Source organism: Rhea americana, unplaced genomic scaffold, assembly GCF_003343005.1.
Source record: "Rhea americana isolate MKP2758 unplaced genomic scaffold, rheAme1 scaffold_14, whole genome shotgun sequence".
NCBI lineage: Eukaryota > Metazoa > Chordata > Aves > Rheiformes > Rheidae > Rhea > Rhea americana.
The window spans coordinates 1,799,684-1,821,766 of record NW_028185483.1 but is presented as its reverse complement, the minus strand read 5'-3'; the positions used below and the strand labels follow the sequence as shown (position 1 = coordinate 1,821,766).

Genomic DNA, 22,083 nt, shown 5'->3' with positions numbered 1-22,083 from the left:
TAAGTGACTTGTATGACAGAATTTGTGCTCATGACTTGAAACAAGCAGATCAAAAACACAACCATGGCAAAGATCCTTTCCACACCTGCAAGTGGTTGATTGTGTTTGTTTTCTACTGACTAAGTTGATCAGCAGTTGTCAGGTTTCAGTAGCCATTATGTTTAGGATTTTATTTCTAGGATAGGCAGAGGAACTGATGTGTCCTACATTATTATGTATTAGACCTTCTTTGAGGAGGAGTTTGGACTAGATGACCTCTGAAGGTCCCTTCTACCCCAAATTATTCTCTGATACTGTGATTCCCAGATACAGGAGAAAATGCCAACCTACACAGAGCTAGAGAACAAGAGAAAGAAAAGCAATCATCTGAACAACTATAAGTCTGTTAGTCTGTCTTCAACGGGTTGTAAGATTTAGAATACATCTTAAAAACAATAAATACAGAAGACCAATGGATACTGAGACAAAATCTCACGTCAAATTACCAGCAGCACATCCTTCAGATTATCCTAGTATCTTCTCTGATTAGAAATACTAGGGAGCTGAGACCTGCTGTGTTTAAATAGCACTTTATTTGGGAAGTTTTTCAGTCTGAGGAAAATGCTAAGTACAGTAACTATAACCTAGCTAAGGAAGTGACCAGACTAAGGAACTGATAATTTGTGCCAAAAGGTGGAGGCTGAAAAGAGGTTCTTAGCTGGTCTTTTGAAGGTCTTGAATTGGGACTAGCTCTCCCTTTAATATTTAAATGTGCCAATTCCAATAAAAAGAAGAGGGAGGTAACATTCGCCAAAGTCAAAGAGAGGAAGTATTATCATTTTCAGAGAGGACTGCAATAACCTACAGAATGAAATGAAAGATCTTGGGAATGCCAATGTAGAAACTGGATGATATTTAATAGCACTGCATGCGAAGCTATGCATTTAAGGACTCATAGCTGGAAATGACTAAAGGGAAGGATCTGGTCATGCTGGCAGATCACAGGCATGGTGTGATGTGTATTAAAGGGGTATGATGCAGCTGCACAAGAAATACAACTCAATAAAAGACCATAATTTTTAGTGACTCTTTTGACACTTCTGTATCTCTTACCAGAGGGAGACCCACATATTCTACAGTTTCTCAGAACTAGCTCTTCAGCTTTCACATCCGTTTACATCTTTTTTTTTTTTCCAGATAACAGCAAATGAAAAGTATTTGTGTGTGCACAGAGAATGAGCAATAGAAAGAGAGGAAAGACAAGGGAAACTCTGAAGTAACAACGTAAATTTTGGGAGTGTTATTTTCTATTTGGATAAAGAGCCATTAATTCCAGAAATACATCCAAATTCTGCCTTTGAAAGCTTTCAACAATGTCAGTTCCACTAAGTACAGTGCTACTACAGTAAATGATTTAAAGGATATGAATATAGGGATGGTAGGTAATGTCTTACCAGCTTCCCCTTCAGCAATGTTGGTATTTCTGTGCTAGACCTACAGCAAAGATTCTGCCTGCTTGAAATATTCACCCAATGTTGTTCATAGGCCATGAAAGCCAGAACTAACAATTTTGTTAAATTGAATCATATTAATAAGTTCTATTACTTCTGCAGTGAGAGTTTCTTATTTTATTAGTATATAGGTTATTAACTATACTAGCAGCAGGACATAACAAATGCAAAATACTTGTTCAAGAACAGTACTGTTTTCAGCAGGGAATAATTAAGAATACATTTCAATAATATTTAGGATTCTAATGAATAAAAGATAACTCATGCAGGCAACTCAGAGCACTGCGTAATTTTCTCCAAGGGGGTTAAAATGTATGATGAGTGCCTAATTCATAAGAAAGCACTTCTGGGTTATATATTTCAATAGCAGACAAGATGTGATCAAGGTTCAGGTAAGACATAGGTTTGAAATGTCACCTTTCCTGCAGGAAGCCTTCAACGGGATGTCAGAATTCTTCAGCATGATTCTCCTGAAAAGCAGAAAACACCTTAGAGAGGTGGAGTTTTAGAGCTCCAGCACTTTGCAAACAGAACGTGCATCAAATGCAGAAATTTTCCCTCTCAATCATGGAAGCACTGATTTCATTTTCCCAGCTGGATCTGAGTTGGTAAACAAGCCCTAAGCACAAACGTGCTCCCATCTCCACTGCAGCGACATAATAAAGGCAGTAAAGAATATGACAATCAAACTCTGGCTTTCTTTCAGACTCTGCTCCAATTCTCAAATTCTCCTAATTACCCAATGCAGCTATTTAGTTTTGTAGCCCAAAATTGCCTTGATTTTATTTCTTCCAGAAAAGTAACAAAGTGTGTTTATGTGGCATAGTCCGTTCAGGACTGCCTAGTCAGTTTGTTTTAAACTTGGCTATTGACAGCAAGTGCAGGCTCTAGTTTAATTGTCTTAATCACCTTGGATTCCACCCCACACATGGGAACAGCTCAACTAGAAATGTCTCCTACCTCATTAATACTCCCTGTTCCACTGGGATTCTACATGCCTTTTTTTTTGGTGTGAGGGAGAGGGGGGGAGAGAAAATACAAAGAAAGAAAGTCCAAGGGCTGTGATTGTATAGAGCAGAGGCTTTAGGTAACCTGGATTGAAGAGACAGACATTTGTATCTGGATCAACACACAGTGCTGCTCTTAAAACTGCAGATGTGAAAAGTATCAGAAATTTCTAACAAACAAAGCATAAACAAGACCTGTTTGTAGGTTTGGAGATTTTTAGATACTGTTTCTCAGTTGCTTTGGCTGATTACTGAAATCCAAATACTGAAATGCAGTCACTGTACTCTCCTGGCACAGCCTCCTCCCTGTTCCCTCACGCAACTCCAGAACAGATGAACAGGTTTTTCTTAATTTTCCAAAATTCCTCTTAAGGCTTGAACCACACCCAAAGAATATTGTTTGTTCGGACAGGATACAATTGCCCTTCTCTTCCAGCTGAGAAGACAGTAGCTAAGAGTTCCAGCAAGCCACTTCAGGCTTTTCAGGCTGATGTTAGCATCTATGAGGTGACTGCGCACAGCTGGGCCTCCGGAGCCTCCATGCGGACTGAGCCTGTTCAGGGCCACTGCACAGCACTTGGAGGAAACAAGAGGCTTTGTGTGGCCTGTTTAATTGCCTATAGAAAGAAAACAAGGACTTTTCTGCCAGTTCTTGTCAGTGTTGTACAAACTGCATTTCAACTCATAAATCTGCTTGCCTGACAACCTGCTTTGTCTCTACATGTAGATATTGTAACTAACCAGTTTTCTTCCTGCGCCAAGTTGGGGTAAGCCACAACGCAGCTAGATTTAAGGTAGCCTTATCTTTCTATCTCTGTGCTGTTACCAGAACTACAAAAGATACTTAGCTAATATTTGGCTAGGTCTGTTCCTATGACGGATAGGCATAATGAAGGCTTCACTGGGTTTTCAGTATAGCTCCCTTCCTAAAGCAAGCCTGTTCCCTTAGCCTACTACCATGCTATACATAAACAGTTTGTTTTCCTTGGTTTTGTTTTTGCTGCCACATTTCTTTCCCTTTCAAACCAAGTATTGCTTCCTATCATTAGACTAAATTTCTGTGTCTGATCCTGTAAGTTGGATTTCCCTGAAAGACACTATTTCATCTGCGGGTAACGATCTGAATTTAAGCTGCTGGTCTACTGGTTCCTGGGGCCTCCAGTTAGGTTATGCATTTAGGTGTAATGTGATGCATTTATCAGCTTTTAAAGCTTTAAGGGATTCAGAGGAAAATTTGGAAATGTTATCAGAGCAAATCCTACACTTAAAAGCCAGGAAGCAAACCAAAATGGACCTATACGCATTCGTCTCTTAAATTCTCAATTGACATGTTTACGTTCACAGTCAGTATTCTAGGTGTCGCTTGGACAGCTGATGTGTAACTAAAATGGTGTTTGCAATACGGAAAACAAAATCATAGAAGTTGGTCTCCCTTACACATGCTCACTAACTGCTGTAATTTAGCCAAGGAATATGTTGTTGTGCTTTTACATCAGAGCTTTTGAGGGTATATTTTAAACAGTAAATGTGGTGGAGCCACATCAGGCAATTCCACATTGTAATATTATCTGATCTCTACCAGGCAGTCTCCACAACCAGCAGCAGGAAACGGGGCATCAGCTGGCAGCTTTAAGTTCATATTTAAAAGACTGAGGCACATTTTGCAAGCCAGCTGTGACCCAGCTCTCAGGGGGCCAGAAAGCACACAGGAGTGCTCTGAATCCTAATGCATGTATTGACTTCTCAGTGCCCTCCAAGCTGGCACCCATTTCCCGTCACACACTAAGTCATTTAACTCATACTTGCAAATATAGCTAGGAGTCTGTGTTAACTCATCACAGTTCAGCTGATGCTCAGATTTTATAGTATCTCAATCATGTATCAACAACTCCCCCTTCTCGTCTCATTCTCTGAGCAGACAGAATTGCATTCTTGGAAGAAAGAACTGGACTAATCTAATGAGGACAGTGAAAGAACCTCTTCGCTAACACGGGAGCTAGGTGGGCTCTCGATATTTCTCTACTTTCTGAGAAACGCTATACAAGCATAGACCTTGAAATACAGGTATCAGAGGCCGAGCAATAACCTACTTGATGTATCTATCTTTTCATTGACTAATCTAGGGAAATCACATGAGATTTGTCACTCCTGGAGCAATCGGTCTTTTGACCATATCCTGGAGATATTTTCAAAGAAAAATGTTACCATTCCTGACAAATATTTTGCAAATCACAGAGCGAGGATGGTGAGAGATGGATTCCACTGAAAACCAAGTAATTACTTTAAACTTACCTTGGTGCAAATGAAGTCAGTATTTGGCCCTAAGCCTGTATTTTAAGAATGTAAGTACAAACGTCTTTCTGAAAACAGCAGTTACAGTACTTCCCAGCAAATCAGGCAACATTCCAGGGCTGCACTTGGTTTTACTGGAAACGATCCTTTAATTCATGGTAAATGAAGGACTAAAAATTATGATCAGGTCAAGAGACAGCAGGTCTGAGGTGCATTTCAGAATGTAGATCAATAGTCAGAAAAATTCAAAACAGACTCCTATCTAAGTGTCAGTGCATATTTCCCTCATGAAATGAATAAAGTGCTGCTCTATTGGCAACCTCATTATTCACTACTTAGCAGATGCAGTAATGACTTTAGGCAAATGCGAATATTGACCCTGAAAGAGCCTGGTACTGTATGCAGGAAATGAACATAAATGACAATTCTGTTTTGTTGTAGTCCCTCAAAGGACCAACAGAGTAGAAAATAGGAACTCAGAATTTGAGCAAACTGTTATTCTAAAGCAGAACTGCTCGAAGAGTAGTGAGGTGGAAAGAGAAGCAGAAGAAAACCCCGTGAGGTTCCTTTCTTTGTTTACCATGTCTTTCTTTGAGAGGGGAATAGAGGCTCCGTGAAAGTCAGAGAAGATAACAAATTTCTAGTAAAGTGCAGGGGTGGATGGACTGCACAGACTTCCCTACCACACTGCTGATGGGGAAAAGCAGACTCAGAGCTTCCTCCATGGGAATGCCAAGCTAAGTGAGGAGTACAGTACGGGAAATAAGCACAGGGAGTCTACAAAACACGCTACTGTATACAGTGCAAATCACATTTCATCAACTGATGATGGGTTTTTTTTGTTTAACAGCCTGTATATTATCTAGGCAGAGAGGGGTTATTCCCAAAGACAATGTAGTGCCATTCTGGTTCTGATAGGTCAGAGCAGGTTCAAAGATCCCCACAAAAACAGATCAAACTGAATTCTGTTATCCCAAGAACCCTTTGAGAAGCAAAACTTGCTAAGGTAGAGCAGGTTTGAGGTGGCAGGGGCATAAGACCAATGGTACTTTGTGGAACAAAAATGGTCAGTAGGGTTCAGGAGGAAAAGACACTACAAGGAGAGAGTGGGATCTTGGGGAAAGTCTGAGGACAGTTGTGAACTGCAAAGAGTCAGAGAGGTTTCAGATGGGAGCTCTCACAATGGCAAACTTTGAGATTTTGTAGAAGGCTTTGAAAGACTTGGAAAAGATAACTTCTTTTTCATACCTGGAGATCTGGGTCCCGTCTCTTCACTGCCAGCTCTGTAAGGAACAACTCCCACCTCTCCACCAGTACTGGCCTGAGAGGAGCTGGGGCTTGCTCTGCAGGCTGAGGAAGAAATGGGGCTAGGAGGGAGACCTCTATCCATGTCCCACACTGCTCCTCAATACCTTCCTCTCTCCCTCAGCAGAGGTAAGGGTTGTCTCCCCAGTTTGTGCTAACACCAGTATCCTTCAGCAAAGGTAGATGATGCCATCTCCCATCACGTTACACTGCCCACTTCTTTGGTAGTACCTGAAGTGGCAAAGTGATAAATTAGTCTGATAACTCTTCCCCAAAGGTGTAAACTGCCCTGCTCCATTTTAAGTTTCGACTAAGAAGAAAGTTTCTCAGGGAGCTGAGAATATTTTTTTTTAACACCTAGATGGAGGAGAGAGCCAGGTCTTTGTGAAGAAGCCAGCTCTGGAAGACAGATATAGAAATGTCCAATTACACTGTGGATATTTTAATGAGCTGTACAATATGTCTATAAAAGAGATGTCAGAATAAATTAAATGGAGCATACAGGTACTTTTCTTAAGAACACAACGGCACAATTGTCCCTTTCCTTCAAGGAAAAAGAACAGATGAAGTAATAACTTGGTACTTATTCAAGGCAGGTAATGAATTGCAACAAGGTGCAGTCTCTGTTTAAAAGATTATGTACACAGTGCTTTTTCCCTGCTCAAGAAAGCTTAGAAAAAGCTGGTAAAATTATAGGATGCTGTGAAATTTAAGAATACCAATGGCTACGGTTAAGGCTACTGCTGCTATTTAACTGTATGATTAAAGACATTTTAGAACTCTCAGATGATTTCTCTGCCAGGCAAATGCCACCTTTATAGTGATGAAGCAATAGCTTGCTGTCTCAAACAATTGTCTTAAACAGTAGGTCAGAAGACCGGTAAGCACTAACATTTAAATCACAATGTGAAATATGAATAAAATTATTTTGATAAGTTTTCCTGAAAAATGGTCACTTGCAAAGAATTCAAAGTTTAGTGGATGTGGTCCTTAGTGCTGGCTGCACTATAATAAGCTAGCAGGCTTCAATTAATTGGTATTTCTTGTGGCTCCTTGGACACTAATAAGACTTGACATCATTCTTTTAGCAGATCATCTGGGTGTCTTTATAGTTCTAATACTATCTGGGTTTCTTAAATCCCTTGAAATGGATGTGATTACCATAAACTGAGATCTATGTCACTATTTGTTATGCTTAATTGTTATCTGTCTTCTGAATACTCTGCAAAAGTCTGGATGAAAGGGGAATATAACAGATTGGTCTCTTCTTTAATGAGACTGGTTTGGATAGCTAGGAAGCCAGAAAGAGAAGTGAGAACCAGATTTCTGTCCATTTTCCATAGCATTCCATTTAATTTCTCTGAAATAGTAAAAAACTAAAAACTAGCCAATCTATGGGCACCCAACAGAGTTCACTGTCATCAGACAAGGAATGGTGAAGAAAAAACAGTATTTTTTGAGTTCCTCTGAAATCCACTGTAGTAAAAGAAATGCCATTCACACAACAACTCTATTTTATGTTCTGTGCTATAAGCAAAATTAGCAGTGAAGAAGCATTTCTAGAATAAAATGATTACTGCAGCATAGAAAGTCTTGAAATGAACTGAACTGTCTTCAGAAATGTTGGATGGGGGTGTCGTTTCACAATAGATGGAGGGAGGATGCTCTGGAAGAAGCTGCTTCTTTTATGGCACCTGATGTAATGTTGTGAGAGGAATGTATTGCAAATCTTGGCCAGTGACCACTTTCAAATTGGAAACACAAAGACTATTAGGAATTCAGCTAAGGAGAAGCTAGAATAAACAGTGTGACTTTTTTTAAAAAAGTTGTTTTTTTCTCATATGATGCCAGGGAAACCTTCCTGTTTGCTTCAATCACATTAAACAGTTTTAAAAATGAAAAATATGTATGTGAAGGAACTCCCTCCACCCTCCAACTTCCTCTGTAATTGGCTATCACTGCATGTGAATTTTAAAGTGCCTGTTGGAGGTCATGGCATGGAAATTACTAAATGTAGTCTCCTAAAGACCACTTCATGCATCACTGTTGTTTCATCTGTGTCATTTCCTTTGCACACAAGCCAGTGTTCAGCTATATTTAAAAAAATTAAGCAACTCCACTCCACCTCGCACTGTTACAGTGAACAGAGTTCTCTGATCACTTGCCTATATTCCTTTTCTGTGCCTTAACTAGTACACAAGCCAGATATCCCGTTAATAGGAGTTAGGGGCAATGGTATTGCATTTTTTGAATATAGTAAGTTCAGTAAGTTCTGGCATGCTGAAAATTTTGCCCAACTAAAGACTGCCTGCTCTGCCTCCCTGTGGTTAGGGCCCTCCAGAGCATGTTGCTGGGCTGAAGACAGCAAGGTGTTGGGAAACTCAGGTCCAAAGGGAAAGAGCATCCTGCAACCCCTCCTGCCAGGGCAGCATGCCGGCAGGCTCTCCTGCTGCCCGCTGCACACCTCCTTCCCACACTCCTTCACAGATTGCTACTTACCAACCGTTTTTAAAAGGTCATCGTTTTATGTGCTGTGCTCTGTGCAAACAGCCCACGATTTCTTTGTGGACTCTCTTTAGGGAACACTGAGTTAGTAAGATCCAGTGCTGTAAGGCGAGAACTTGTCCAAAACAAACAGCCTGCAGATTTCTTCAAAAGGCAGACACTGAGGACAGCAAAAAAGCCGTCAAGACCTGTGAATGGAAATTACTTAAGCAACTGTGTACGTATGGTCCCCTGTAACCACTTCATGCCTCCTTTTCTTCCCAGCCCAGCCAGTGCTCAGCCATGCCTAAAAGAAACAACCCTGTCCTCCACCGTGCAGCAAGCTCTCCAGCCACAGCGCCTGCCTCCAGGCTCACGTGGCCCTGCCAAGGGGCTGGGCAGTGGGCAGCCCATCACCAGCTCTGCAGCTCAGTTCTCTGACTCATTGCAGACAAAAAGTATTTTTAGAATAGGCAAAAGGAAATTGTGTGTGCTGTGGAAGCTACAAGCATCATCAGAGGCAAAACCACATGCCAGTAGTCCTAGCACTTCTTTAATCTCTGATAAAATATTCAAAAATACCCACTAAAAAAAGTCAGCTCCTAGTATAAATCAACAGAACTCTGTCTGAGGATTAAAACTATTCTAAACGAACGAACTAATCTCAGAGGTGAGAGTTTTTAAAAAGAAGCTCTTGGCTAGAATTTGATTAAACCTGTCTTTTTCCAGTCCAAGGGCTGATTATAACCCTGATGTAATATACTTAATTGCTTTTTGGAATAGGTTAAAAGTGTTTATTATTATTAGCCTCTCTCTTTGTTGTACAACAAAGATCACCTTAACCAAATTATTACTAATATCAAAACCACTTAGCCTGGACACTTTAGAACAATTTTCATTATTTTTTTTATTTGCATAAAATAATCACTTGCATTGAGGACATTTACAAAACTCATTATTTCTCTTGGCTAACAGATCCCTGAAGTGTAGCTCCCATACAGTGCGATGTTCTCTGCCCTTGATTTTCTAGTGGGTAAACACTGCAACTGGTTTTAATTTTTTTTAACAGGTCTTGCAAGGTCTGAAGCCTATTCTTATTTTTCTTCACCACTAGAGGGCAAGATGTGCCTATATAACTGCTAAAGAAAAGCACAATTAAAAACCTATCCAAACTGTTTATTTTAAAAGTACATCAAGTTTCCTGAAAACAATTAGGTTCACACAAATAAAAGAAGAAGAGGATAAATCAGGTCCCCCAACTTAGACAAACTGAATAACCTGCAAAGAACCTGAGAGAAGGGAATAGATCTTGGGAGACCATGTAGTCTCCGCTTCAGCCTGAGATTCTATGGTTGGCATTTGTCAATGATTTAGAGTTACCAAATTGGAAAAAAATTGTTCTATAACTATGGCTAAACAAAAATACCCTGTAGGATGTATGTCTGTGTCTCAACTTCAGCTAAATATCTTAGTAAACTATTTTGGTGCTTTGCTAATGAATTAATGCCCAAAATTTCAGTAGGTCACAAATATACAGACCTACAAGGCACTATCCTCCCACTGCTGAAGGCAGTGTAATGACTGAAAAGTAGATTTGACTGGATGTAAGGGTAATTTTTTTCTTCCTATGTACTTAATTAGGTTTCTTGTCAAAGGCAGCAGTAAATGGAGAAAGGGTTTTTCTTCCCTCCAGTATTTGTTTTCAGAGTTTGGACAACCTGAATTTCACCACACATCAACTTTAAGGATCCTCTCCCACTGCAATCTGAGAATGACTGTCATCTCAACAAGCACTTTAAGGTTTAACACTTTGTGAATGTCACGTCTGTTTTGATATTTGGACATATTTTGCTGGCCATGTGCTGGCACCAGCTTGCTTTATTCTACAGCAGACTCTTTCCCAAGCAGCAGCTATCAGCTAGAAACTGCTGTGAGACACTGTAAGAGGAAGGAGGGAACTGAAACAACTGAAATAATGATCACTAGTGAGAGTAAAAATGAGACTGAAGAAATTTGGTGCTTATACTGAAACGCATTCATCTTCTCACTGCAATTTTCAAGAGACAAACTACCTTTATTGAAACTAGCACTAATGTGCTAGTCGATATTTTGGCAGCACTGAGAGGTCATCAAAGGCTTGAATAAACACAGGAATTCATCTATATTTTCACCTCAAAAAGAGTTCTTCACAGATCAAGATAGGACAATAAATACTTACGGATGGAAAGTAAAGTGAGAAATCAGTCACACAATTTGTAACTCAATACATACCAGCTATCCTGGAAACTTTTCCTCCAGTGCTGTCTAACAAGATTTTGCATGGTCTTAAGACTTGAGCCCTCAGCAAATAGTTTATTAGTGTTTGTTCCTTTTCTAGAATCAGTGTAAAAACAGTAAGAGTATTTTAGTCAATACTCTGAATTCGTAAACTTTCGTAAACATTTAGCTTCTCTGTGCCCACAGTTCAACATAGACTTCGAACATGTAAAATTAAATCCAGAGCTCTGAATTAAGTTCCTAATATTCCTAATATGCTCTATTCTAAATTCTCAAAAAAGGACAGCAGGAGGTGTTCTAGCATATAAAAACATGCACTGCCTGGAAAAATGATAAAAGAATTGTAAATACATAGCAATGTAACAACTGTGTATATTAGTTATCAGAGGACTATCTTCAGGCCAAAGATAGATAAATATCTACTAATTTTTACTCAGCCAAACAAAAAGAGGTGTCATCACCAGTTTTTCTAGTAAATCTTCCAATATCCTTTCAGAGGAAATGTTGCTGCCGTCGAAAATTCTTTCTCAGTGAATCAGTGGCCTGCAATCCTTACTGGGATCAGTGTGGACAGAATGAAGACCTGGCTCAAACGCTGAAAGAAGTTAGCCATGATTAATGTCATCACATGGAAGAAGTATCTTTGGAAAGTAAGAAAGGAATCAATGATTCATTCTCCAAATTAGTATCAAGAATTACAAAGTGAAGCGAGACTTTTAGTAGAGATATGCAGTCATTTCTGCTCAACAGAAAGTGACCTGGAATTGGTACAGATGCTCTGTCAGATCTTCCCTGAGCAGTCAGCTTCTGCAAAATGTTAGGCTTGCACCGGTGAGAGTTCACTAACAGTAACTAATGTACAGAATAAAAACCACATGCATAAAGATCAGGCCTAAAAAATTCAGGCACCAAGACATAACAAGGATGAACAACTACTTTGATTCAGATTAGAAAGAGATGATAAAAAATCCTTCTTGACAGTGTTGAAATAAGAAATGATAATTTTTAAAAACTCCACAGTTTTAATTCTCAAGTTAAGCAATAAATTCAAAAGTTTGGTAGAAAAATAAATGCATCAAAGGAGAATTTTAAAGGTGTTGACTCTCAAAAGTGAAAGGAATAGATCAGATAGCAAGGAATACAGAGTAAGGCACAAAAGGATAAGTAGAACCCTGAAAACTGCTTGCATACAGTAAAGAACGCTCAAACATAACAGTTCTACATCTTCTTAACTCTGGCCTTGAGTAGTATTTTTAAGTCCTTAGAAGGTAAGGTGGATTTAATATAATTCATGCAGTATTGGGCAGAATTTGTTCTTTTTTCTGCACAGGCAATCTTATTTCCTGAACAGTGCTGATTCTTGGAGTAGATTCTGCACTCTTAAGTGTACAAGAGGGATTTTCTTCTCCATTTTGTTTATAAAAGATTCTTCATCATATAGTCTATCCATTAGTGTTAAAGTCCAAAGCAGGCAATGAATGTGCCTGACGGAAGGGTGTACTGATTATGAATTAATACAAGGTTTTGAAAAAAAACATTTTGAAAGCATCATGTTGCTGCTATATAAAACCTCTGCATCTCAAGGACATAGAGGAGTTAAAAGATACAGAAAAGGGCAAGTAACACGCTCAGTCTGAAAAACTGAAATTGAGGCAGACAGAGAATACAAGGTTGTAAAGTACAAAGAATCTGAACCTAAAGATTTTGAGCATTGTATCAAGTCCTTCAGTTAAGAAGTCATTTGAATGTCCAAAGGCGTTTCTGTTCTGAAACTTGTGCTTCCTGAGCAGACAGAACTGGGCTGCAGACCAGATACCACACGGAGGTCTTCAGGAAGATTAGAGCATGCAGGACCAGTAAAATGTTACTTTTATGAGAAATTAAGATTTGACAAGACAAACAGACAAAGGTCAGACAGTTTGTCAGGGTAAGAAAGGTAAGGAAGATCACAGAATTATTATCAATAAAAGGGAAGATAAAGTTTTCTGAATAAATATTTGAAGGAGACATGAGATGGATATTCGACAGAAGACAGTAGTAAATAAGACTGTTTATAGTCTAGCATCTAATGATGAGCAAACCAAGCTCCAGAGATCCTAGAGCTCCAGAAGAAACCTAGGAAATGCTGGTGAGTTAGAATGAAGTTTCAGGTACAGGAAATACAGGTAGAAGCGGGATTGGACCTAGATGAAGTCCTATTTAATCCTACGTAGTGAAGTTTTCCATTAGAATTGTCTATAGTAATAGTAAAAGAAAAATAAAATGCAGCTGTGACAATAAATATATGTTAACCTCCCGAAAGGGTTAAGCAGTTTTAGAAGCTGCTAAGCAGACCCTGCACTGATAAGAACAAATGGGAATTTGTTTGTCCTTATAAAGCAGTGTTCCTAAAATATTTCCCTTGCCAATGCCTTTGTGAGTTGTGCTCTGAACAAACTGGTCTTAGCGGGTTCTCACTTGTTCAGACGGCCTGCTCTGCACTTGCCCGGCCAAGAGATTGAATAAATCTTTTAATTAAACATTTGTTTTTGTAATTTACTGCCAGATTTCTCAGTAACTGCTAGCAATAAGCTCTTCTTTAGTATATTATTTATACCTAGAGCAGAGACACAATTGATCCACAGCTCCATCAAGACAGACTGTGCAAACAGAGATGACGTGCAGCTTTAATTGTCCGGGGTCTCGTTCTTTATGTTGAGACTGCTGGATGCCACTCCACCACCACGAAACAGCCAGAAACGGAGATTTCCTGTTTATGTAGGACATTTGCACTAAAAAGCATCTAATATCTCCCAGATACCTTATTAGATGGGCTTTCCCGAGGGAAATAGTGAGATAACAAATGTGTCTCACCACTGGTGCACAAGGAACCAGTGACATCAAGCACAGAAACAACGCAGGTGCTGCCATTTCACCTCCTCCTTCCAATCACTGATGTAAAGGGCTTATGCTGCAAGATGCATAGCCATTGCCTAATTTAATCTGTGCTTCATACAACTGAGTCAGAGGAAATAGAGCTGCGTAAAGAACTGCTTTTCTAGGACTCTGATTTCTGAATAGAATATGTATATAAGAGGAATATAAGGTGCAAAATGTTCTGTTTCAGAAAAAAATAAACAGTCTGAAAGCATCATTTTGTCACTATATAAAACATTGCTTTGCACACATCTTAAGTAGAGGGTGCAGTTCCGGTCTCTGCATCTCAAACACATACAGGAATTAGAAAAGGGCAACTAAACAGACCACAAGGATGTGCAGCAACCATACAAAGACAGACTAAAAGGCTGAGTCTGTTTATTTCAGAGAGTAGAAGGCTGAGGAAGGATATATATGACTGAGGTTTACAAAATCGTGAAGGTTGTGGATGAAGTGAACACAGAACTGTTATTCACCAAATCTTGCAATACTACAACTAGGTGGTATTCACTGAATCTAGTAGAAGATTGGTTGATTAATTTAGAACAGATGAAAAAGAAAAGACTTCCTCACATCACGGGTGAGAAACGCCTGGAGCCTGATGTCGCAGGCGTTCCTGGAGGCAGATGGTATCAGAGGGTTCAGAAGGGAATTCAGCAATTCACGGACAACAGCTCCATAAATGGATGTTAAGAGAGTAAGCAGGGACGTAGCCTCTGTCAGCCCTAATGAAACCACTGTGGATGCTGGGAGCATACACAGGGATGTGTTGTGCAGCAGCCAGGCTGGTGCCATTTCCCTAAAAAGCATGTCCTTTCTCCCCAGTTTGCTAGAGAATAGCAGGGTAGAAGGACTTTTAGTCTGACCTAGTAAGGTATTTCAGTTTTAAATCTTTGCACTTTGTTACAACTGAAATTAAATATCAGTGAGTGGAGTGTTGGTTTCCATCACACTACTAAAAATCAGGTTTTGAAACAGAACTAAAATAGATAATAATTGAAACTATCAGAGTGACACTTCTTATTTTACTTCTCTGCTTGCTCTTGGGATTTTTTTCCCACTGGGTCAAACAGTTTGGAATTTCAACATATCAGAAGTTGCTTTTTTTTTTTACTTGAAGCTGTAAATTGACTTATTCAGTAAAAGTAGTAGCCTTTGGACTGTACAGAATTGGTGAGGTACTATCTTTACAGTAATTTCATAATTCATATTCAATTATTTGTGAGTAGTACTCACGTAGCAAGCTTCAGAACTGAACTGCTTACTTTGTGTGCCTTAAAAACATGGTTCTGGATTATTTTGCTTCCAGTTTCCAGCAAAGTAGAGCATATACACTAAAGCACATGTCTGCAGATAAGTGACAGCCCAGAATTACTGGTAGTATGGTATGTACTAGATGTACATCATTTTCTCCACCTCATCCAGAAATCTCATAATTGTATCAATACTACAGCCCTCTGTTTTTAAACAGTGTGGTGGGGGGAGGGCTTACTATTTTACAGGTTTACTAGATTTGAGAAATGTATTCTTATTAGAATAAGATTTATTTTACGTTTTAGCTTTGCTAATTCCTTTCTTTTCTCTGTCCTATTTGTTTGTATGTGTTTTTCCTAAAGTGACCTGTGAATAATCCAAACTAGTGTGGTTATTTCATGAAAATTGTACCTTCTTACTCGCTTAAATCAATTAAAAAGAGCATAGTATGTGTTGAAAGTCTTTCTCAGAATGTCTTCTCTTCTGGGGAAGTTGAGGGGTACATGCCTCCAAAATTTTACTTCCTACTTCTTTGTGGAAAATATACAAGCTAAATAAACAGAAGTTGACTATACACAATTCTTCCAAACATGCAAAGTAAATAAACTGAAAGCTTAGATTGTTGTTTGTTCTAATTCATATAATCTACTCTACCTTCATATAGGGGTTAGGAAAATGTTAGAGAGATGTGATTTTTTTTTTCCTGAAACAAGTGTCCCTTGTGTTTCTATTTCCAAATTAATTACAAGTATTTAATATTAACTGACTTGACTCTAAAAGGGAGAGAAGAATACTACATGGTTGCATGAGAGCCAGTCACACAGAAGTGATGCTAAGCATTGCTGATTTGATTTTGCCCTCACTTTGTCTAGAACATGTATTTTGCATATTTCTGCACATCTGAGGAAATCTGACTCTGCTTTCAAGATGGATAGAAGAAATCAAAGATCTACCTGCCCAGAGCTGGATACTGTCTAATTAAGTTGGAGATCCAGTTCCAAGACTTTGCCAACGCCTCCCACTTGCAGCACTCTAAGTTTTTTCTACTCAGCAGTGCTGCGAGGACAGCTTCACTGGTGCAGTAGCTGAACATCACACACTCAGCATCTGGGAACCTTGGAAACTACTGCGAATGAAGTCAAGTAGTGGTTCAGTGATTACGCATACATCTTGTTTATTTTGAAATTTAAAGTTTGGCAGTTGCTTTTACTTTTATCAGTTATGCCACTATATGTACCTATTCTGGAATGAGACCTGTTAAGTCAGAGCAAATGACAACAGAATCTATCCCCAAAACTAGACACATATTCTGATTTATTATGGACCCAATTAGGGAACTAGAATGAAAAATTTATCTTCAAAACTCAACCGAAATAATACCATTCTTTCCACATCTACTTTATTTCAGAGGTTACATTTTTTTCCTTACCTGGTTGCCAGGTATTGCCATTGCAGTAGCACATTTTATGCCTTTGTAATATGAATAAAACTAGGTAGAGGTGAGAGCAGATTATACCACCAAGCAGAAGGGCTGTTGCCAGAGCAACTTCAGTGTGCCTGTAGGACCAGCCAAGCCTGGCACTTACCTTGTTAACTCCTCGAGAGCCACCGTGCCTTCCCCTTTTGGTCAGTAATCAGTGCCACCACATGCATTGCTGATGCTTTCACTGGCTGCCTATATCAACAACACTGCCTACCTCTTCCTCTCTGCCTGTCCCTCATAGTGTGGAAGGGAAATAATGCAACCATTAAGAATACTGATCTCTCAGCCACCAAAATGGATCTTTTTTCTTGCCTTGCTATTTACCTGCTGTGAGACCTGAGCAAGTCAGTCAAATCTCAGTTTGAATGGCAAGGGAATGTTTCTGATAAGCAGTTGAGTCTGCCTAAGTTCATATGCCTCGAGTTAAACATTTGCTATATCTGTCTTGTAAATGCTGATGTTAATCCGAGTGAAAGCAAACAAATCATTTATGTAGTTTTTGCTTTATGTTTTCTAGATTATCTTAAGACTCTTTCATGCTGTGAGGCATGTTTTGAGTCAGAAGCTGGTAAATGTAATTTCTGTGAATGTTTTCAAATGTTTCTTTCAGACTATGCTGTTTTGCAGAAAGGAGAGCTAAGTTTTTGTAAGCAGTTTAAAAGTAATTCCATTTATATAGCTGAAATTCCTTCTCTATGACAGGATGAATAAACAGGTTGAGCCTACCCAGTCTTACCAATCATATTTGCCCTGAAGTATTTTCGGTCCACTTAACTGTGAGCACAGCTGATCTGCTTTAGTACAGCATCATGTGGAGTAGCACAACACTACTCCTGGAAGTAACTCAGGGTGTGGGCCAACACATTTCTCTATCTACTTCACCTTCTCCAACCCCGCATATGCAGTCCCCCCTCTGGTAACGGAGCCTTCTAAGCTTCAGTCCAGCCCCTACCTCCTGAGATGGGGCAAAAAGCTACAGTAGATCATTCGTCTCTGCATTCTCCCAAGTGCTGCCTTGTGACTTTCGCTCGGCCCACACTTTCCAGAGACCAGGGAATCTTCTGCATCCCAAATTCTTTTGGAAATAATTCTGTTCTCCATGACCATTATCATTCTGATTTGTAAGAGATTATGAACTTCCATCTCTCATGCAAATGTTTTATATTTGATGTGGATAACCCTGACAGCACTTTAAGATCTAGATATAAAAATGTATCTATGTGTATAATTACTTCAGCTAACGGGAAATCTTTCATGACCAGTCGAGCACTATTGCACTGAGATCTGAATACAAAACCCAGCCCCTCTCAGCTCTGATTCACGCTCAGACTGGTTATTCATTTGTCTTATTTCTCTGAGGAACCTGAATCCCTTCCTGCCAGCAGCATTATCGTACAGGCTTTTCAAATGGGGTGAAGTGATAAAGGAAGGGAGCAGAAGAGCCACTAAAGTTACACCCAACATTATTGATGAACTGCTGTCCCAGGTAATGAGGGGATGTATGAGACAACCTTTCACTTGCAGAGGCAAAAGAACCAAGATACTTAATAGCAGCTTTAAAAAAGAAGCCTTATACACGCATGCATAGCACCAGTATTTGCCTGAGGTATTGCTTATGAACTGTTTTTTTCCCTGCCTAGTGACTAAAATAAGCTTGGTCAGTTGAATTGATATTGTCCTTTTTTCCTGTGCTGCCATCTACATTTTGAATATTTAAGAAGCATTTGAGAAACTGAGATTTTAAGTTTAATTAAACAGAATTTGAATGACTACAGCTGCTTGGATGTGTGCACTGTGGAAGACAGACAGTCTTACAGACAGCTACTCCAGGCACCTGCGCCAATACACCTCATTATTAGAAGGAATCCTGCTGCTGTTGTCCGGACTCTGCTGCACGGGGACAAAGACAAGCCAAACAACATGATGATTTAGTGAACTGAAGAGACAAGAGTAGGTGAAGCAAATGCCTTCAACTCAGGGAATACCGACCAGCCCCAGGCTTCACAAAAGCATTCATGAAGCTGAATATCATTCATTTGTCCCTTTTTCTTTTCTTGCTAAGAAGTAAGTTTCATCTCATCCTGGCCACTATTAAATCTATTTGATGTTTGAATCTCTATGTGGCATTTGATTATTCTGATAGTTCATGCTCTTAGGGAAAAAATCTGCAGAATCATATGAGTTGAAGTTTTCTGTATAGTCTTTATTTGGGAAATGACATCTCTGATCCAGATTCTATTATGACTCACACACAGGAGTTATATAATTCATTACTAATACTAGAAATGATGAACTGTGGGATTATTAAAAAAACCTGCTTGTTTCCATATATACATAAACAATAATCTGTTAGTGCAGACTGTAACAGAGGGAGTATTTTTCTTCAAATTCTTTGTACGGCTATTTTGGTGTCTAATTCTTATAAAATACACAAATCCCATTACGTATATATTCTTAGATCAGAGCCCCATGAAGTCAGCAGAAACAATTCTGTCGACTACATGGGCTCCAAATGGACTTTAGAAAACATAGTTTTCAAGTCTTTTCACAGGGAGTTTTGTTGGAGCAAAGAAGGAATATACATGAAACTGCTGTTTTCCAAAATTATAACATGCATTATGTCTTCATAAAATATGCTGTGAAATAGTTTGTGCCCAGCCACATGCTCATGAGTGGGAACAAGCAGTGGCTGTCCAAAAGCTACATTGTTACGTCCTCAAGATAGAATCAGCTTAGTAGTAATAGTAGTAGTAGTAATAATAAAGGTTTTAATTAGCTGATGCACATTTAGTAACTAGAAGGTAGTGTTATAATGCTTTTGTGGGTATCTGTCCAGTATGTGCCTTACACACACCAGTCTCAGTGGTGATGTTTCTGGTTATCTATCCCTGCATGGACAAATCTTGAAATGTGACAGCTTATGCTTTCACACTGCCTTCCCCAACAACGCTGCTATAATAGAACTGGTTGTTTTTCAGTAAATGATTTTCAAGGGATTTATAAAACACATAATAGCATTACCACTTTTAAAAGGGTTCCAATTTTCAGCTCTGATTGGTTAGAAGGAAGAATTCAAGTGTAACATATAATAAAGCATGTCCTTGTCTGCTTCTCTATATATCAAATATATCTCTACTACAACTGATCAGAGAGTTTTGGGTCCTTCCTATCACATGCTGGGCCTGCTTTCAGTTGAAGCTGGCTTCTAAAAGAGTTGTTAAGCACAGTTCAAAGCTTGGCAGATACTAACTTCAAAGCAGGATGGAAGACAAGGAAGTGAAGCATGTGATGGGTGGCAAATGCACAGAGTGATTAAATAACAGTTGGCATCAGCCAAGGAGATTATGTGGGTGCCTCATGTTTGTTTTTAAGCATTCAGGATTAACTACCATATTCAGTACATGTTGTTATGGATTTCCTTGCTTTGACGTGGAGCTGCAAGGACTTTGATAACCGGGTGAAGAAGAGAATATTTTCAGGACAAGCTCTGTTTGGCCTTATCATGAGTTCTTGACACAACTTCCCTCAGAGCTGTAGCACATGAGATAGGAGGCAAAATGTAAAAGCCAGGTCTAAATCCTGTTACACATTAAAAGAAGGGAAAGGCTATGTTATGGCTTCAATATTATTTCTAACCTGTATCAGAATTTCTGTATTCCTATTTTGTAACTTTTTTGGAGAACCAATTATTCTCTATACCAGCCTCAAGGATGTCAAGCCCCTATGTGCTTTTCCTAGAGAAGCTTAAAGATGCACCTCCTATTGAGAAATGGGCGATTCAGAATAAAACGCCAGCCTTCCTCCAAGATGCAATCAAATTCTCAAGGGAACTGTTCACCATACTACTGGACAACCAAATCCAAGTGCTTAATCTTAACTTCATCTATATCAGATACTGCTTCCATTATCTCTGTATTCTTCAAGGCAGATCAGACAGTAACTCTTTCTCTCTCCTCTTCTATTCACAGCAGTGATGTTTTCAGCACAGTTTTTGCCAATGCAGATCAAAGCACTGGGGCTTGTTTTGCCCTATTATCAAGGATTTTCCTCTCAAGGATATTAGCAGACTACTAACATTAGCAAATCCAAAGCTGAAACAATTGTCTCTATAGCATTATATTTCTTGATAAATTCCTGCTCATTCTTAAAATCAGTCTGGTTGTCCAGAAAAGGGCCTTTAACCACTCACTGCATTGAGGGGCTGCCCATTTTTCTCAGTTTTATGTGCTCTCAAAATGTTTAGCTAAAGCAAATACTTTCTTAAATGAATTAACTGCATCATGTATAATCTCTCACAGTGGCCCTGGCTCCATAAAATAAATTATTTTGCTTTTAATTTTTTAAGTTCTCTCAGTGCTCTCCATAAAAAATATTTTGTATTTCAAGAAAAGCAACTAATGCAAGAGTCACTTGCCAACAAACAACAAACAGCTGAAAGGAGATGGAACTACCCACTGTTCATGAGCAAAATCCCAAACAGCAATACAAGATCTTGAACTTCAAGCTGTCTGTCTGTCCATCTACTATTTGACATTTTCTCTCCCCCCTGTTTGTGCTATAAATGTTATAACCAGAGGCTACTGATGTCTAGCCATGATATCCTCTTCGCTGTCACGTCTTATTCTGCCACTTAGAAATGACTACGAGCTGTAGGTTCGTACCTCAGGTTGAACCTGAGGTTCAAGGTTCTCAGTCAAGGTCGTACTTCCAGGGGAAAATTGCCTTTTAGGAAGGTGACGCAGCACAGATGGTAGATAACAAATCTGCTGTGACATTGTGGCAGTGACTATGGGTGGCTAGGAAGGGGAGACAGTGGCAAGGGTAGGGAAAAAAGAACAAATTTATCATTTGTTTTAATCTATGCCCTGCTACAAAACCTAGCAAGTTCAGTACCTTCTTTCTCTGAATTAATACTAATACATAGAACTGTAACTATACTGCTTGCCCAGCAGTGACTATTCCTGTGGTGCTGCATACTCTTTCCTGCCAAGCAGGGGGCCAGTGTCTGCCTACCAGCGAGCTCCTCTGCTCATGGTTGAGGGCGGCTGGTGAGTAGCAGCATGGCTGTAGCCAGCAGCCAAGTAGAGGAGATAAAGCCATAAAAGGAGAGGAAGGGAAAAAGCCTTAGCTCATCCGCCTCATCTTGCGGAGGTGAAAGCTGGGTCCTTATGTTCATTAGAGCTTTTTTCCAAATCTAATTTTTAAATATTTCTTGAGAAAGCAGAATCTTTTAACTGAACCTCAACTTTATGAATTTTGCCGATAACAAAAATAGTTTTTCACATTCTTACTTCATCAAAGTACATCTTAACATAATTACTAATACAACACCAACCCTCCTCTCCCCTGACATTCGTATCCATCAGAGATTTACTGATCATATGTTTATATTCAGCCCTGCACTACAACTTAGCCAAACTCAAAAGACCTAATTCTTTAATATTTCTTACTATTCTGTAAGAATGATTGTAAGAAGAATGTCTAGTTTTAAATTTAAATTTCTAAGTATCTGATCAGTAGTTTCAATAGCACAATTACAGATCACTAAGGCTTTGTTCTGCTTGGGGTGTGTGTG

General features: G+C 39.2%; 1 protein-coding gene across 3 annotated transcripts in view; it reads right to left on the bottom strand.

Annotated features, from left to right (window-relative positions):
- Positions 1-22,083, bottom strand: part of PXYLP1 (2-phosphoxylose phosphatase 1) — a 107,243-nt gene that overhangs the window by 70,288 nt on the left and 14,872 nt on the right. For 2 of the 3 annotated variants that reach the window (XM_085298559.1, XM_085298561.1), the window contains exon 4: positions 1,908-1,960. The exons of the other annotated variant lie outside the window; for it this stretch is intronic. The gene's annotated coding sequence lies outside the window, so the exon portion shown is untranslated. The remainder of the gene's footprint in view (positions 1-1,907; positions 1,961-22,083) is intronic. 3 annotated transcript variants of the gene reach the window in all.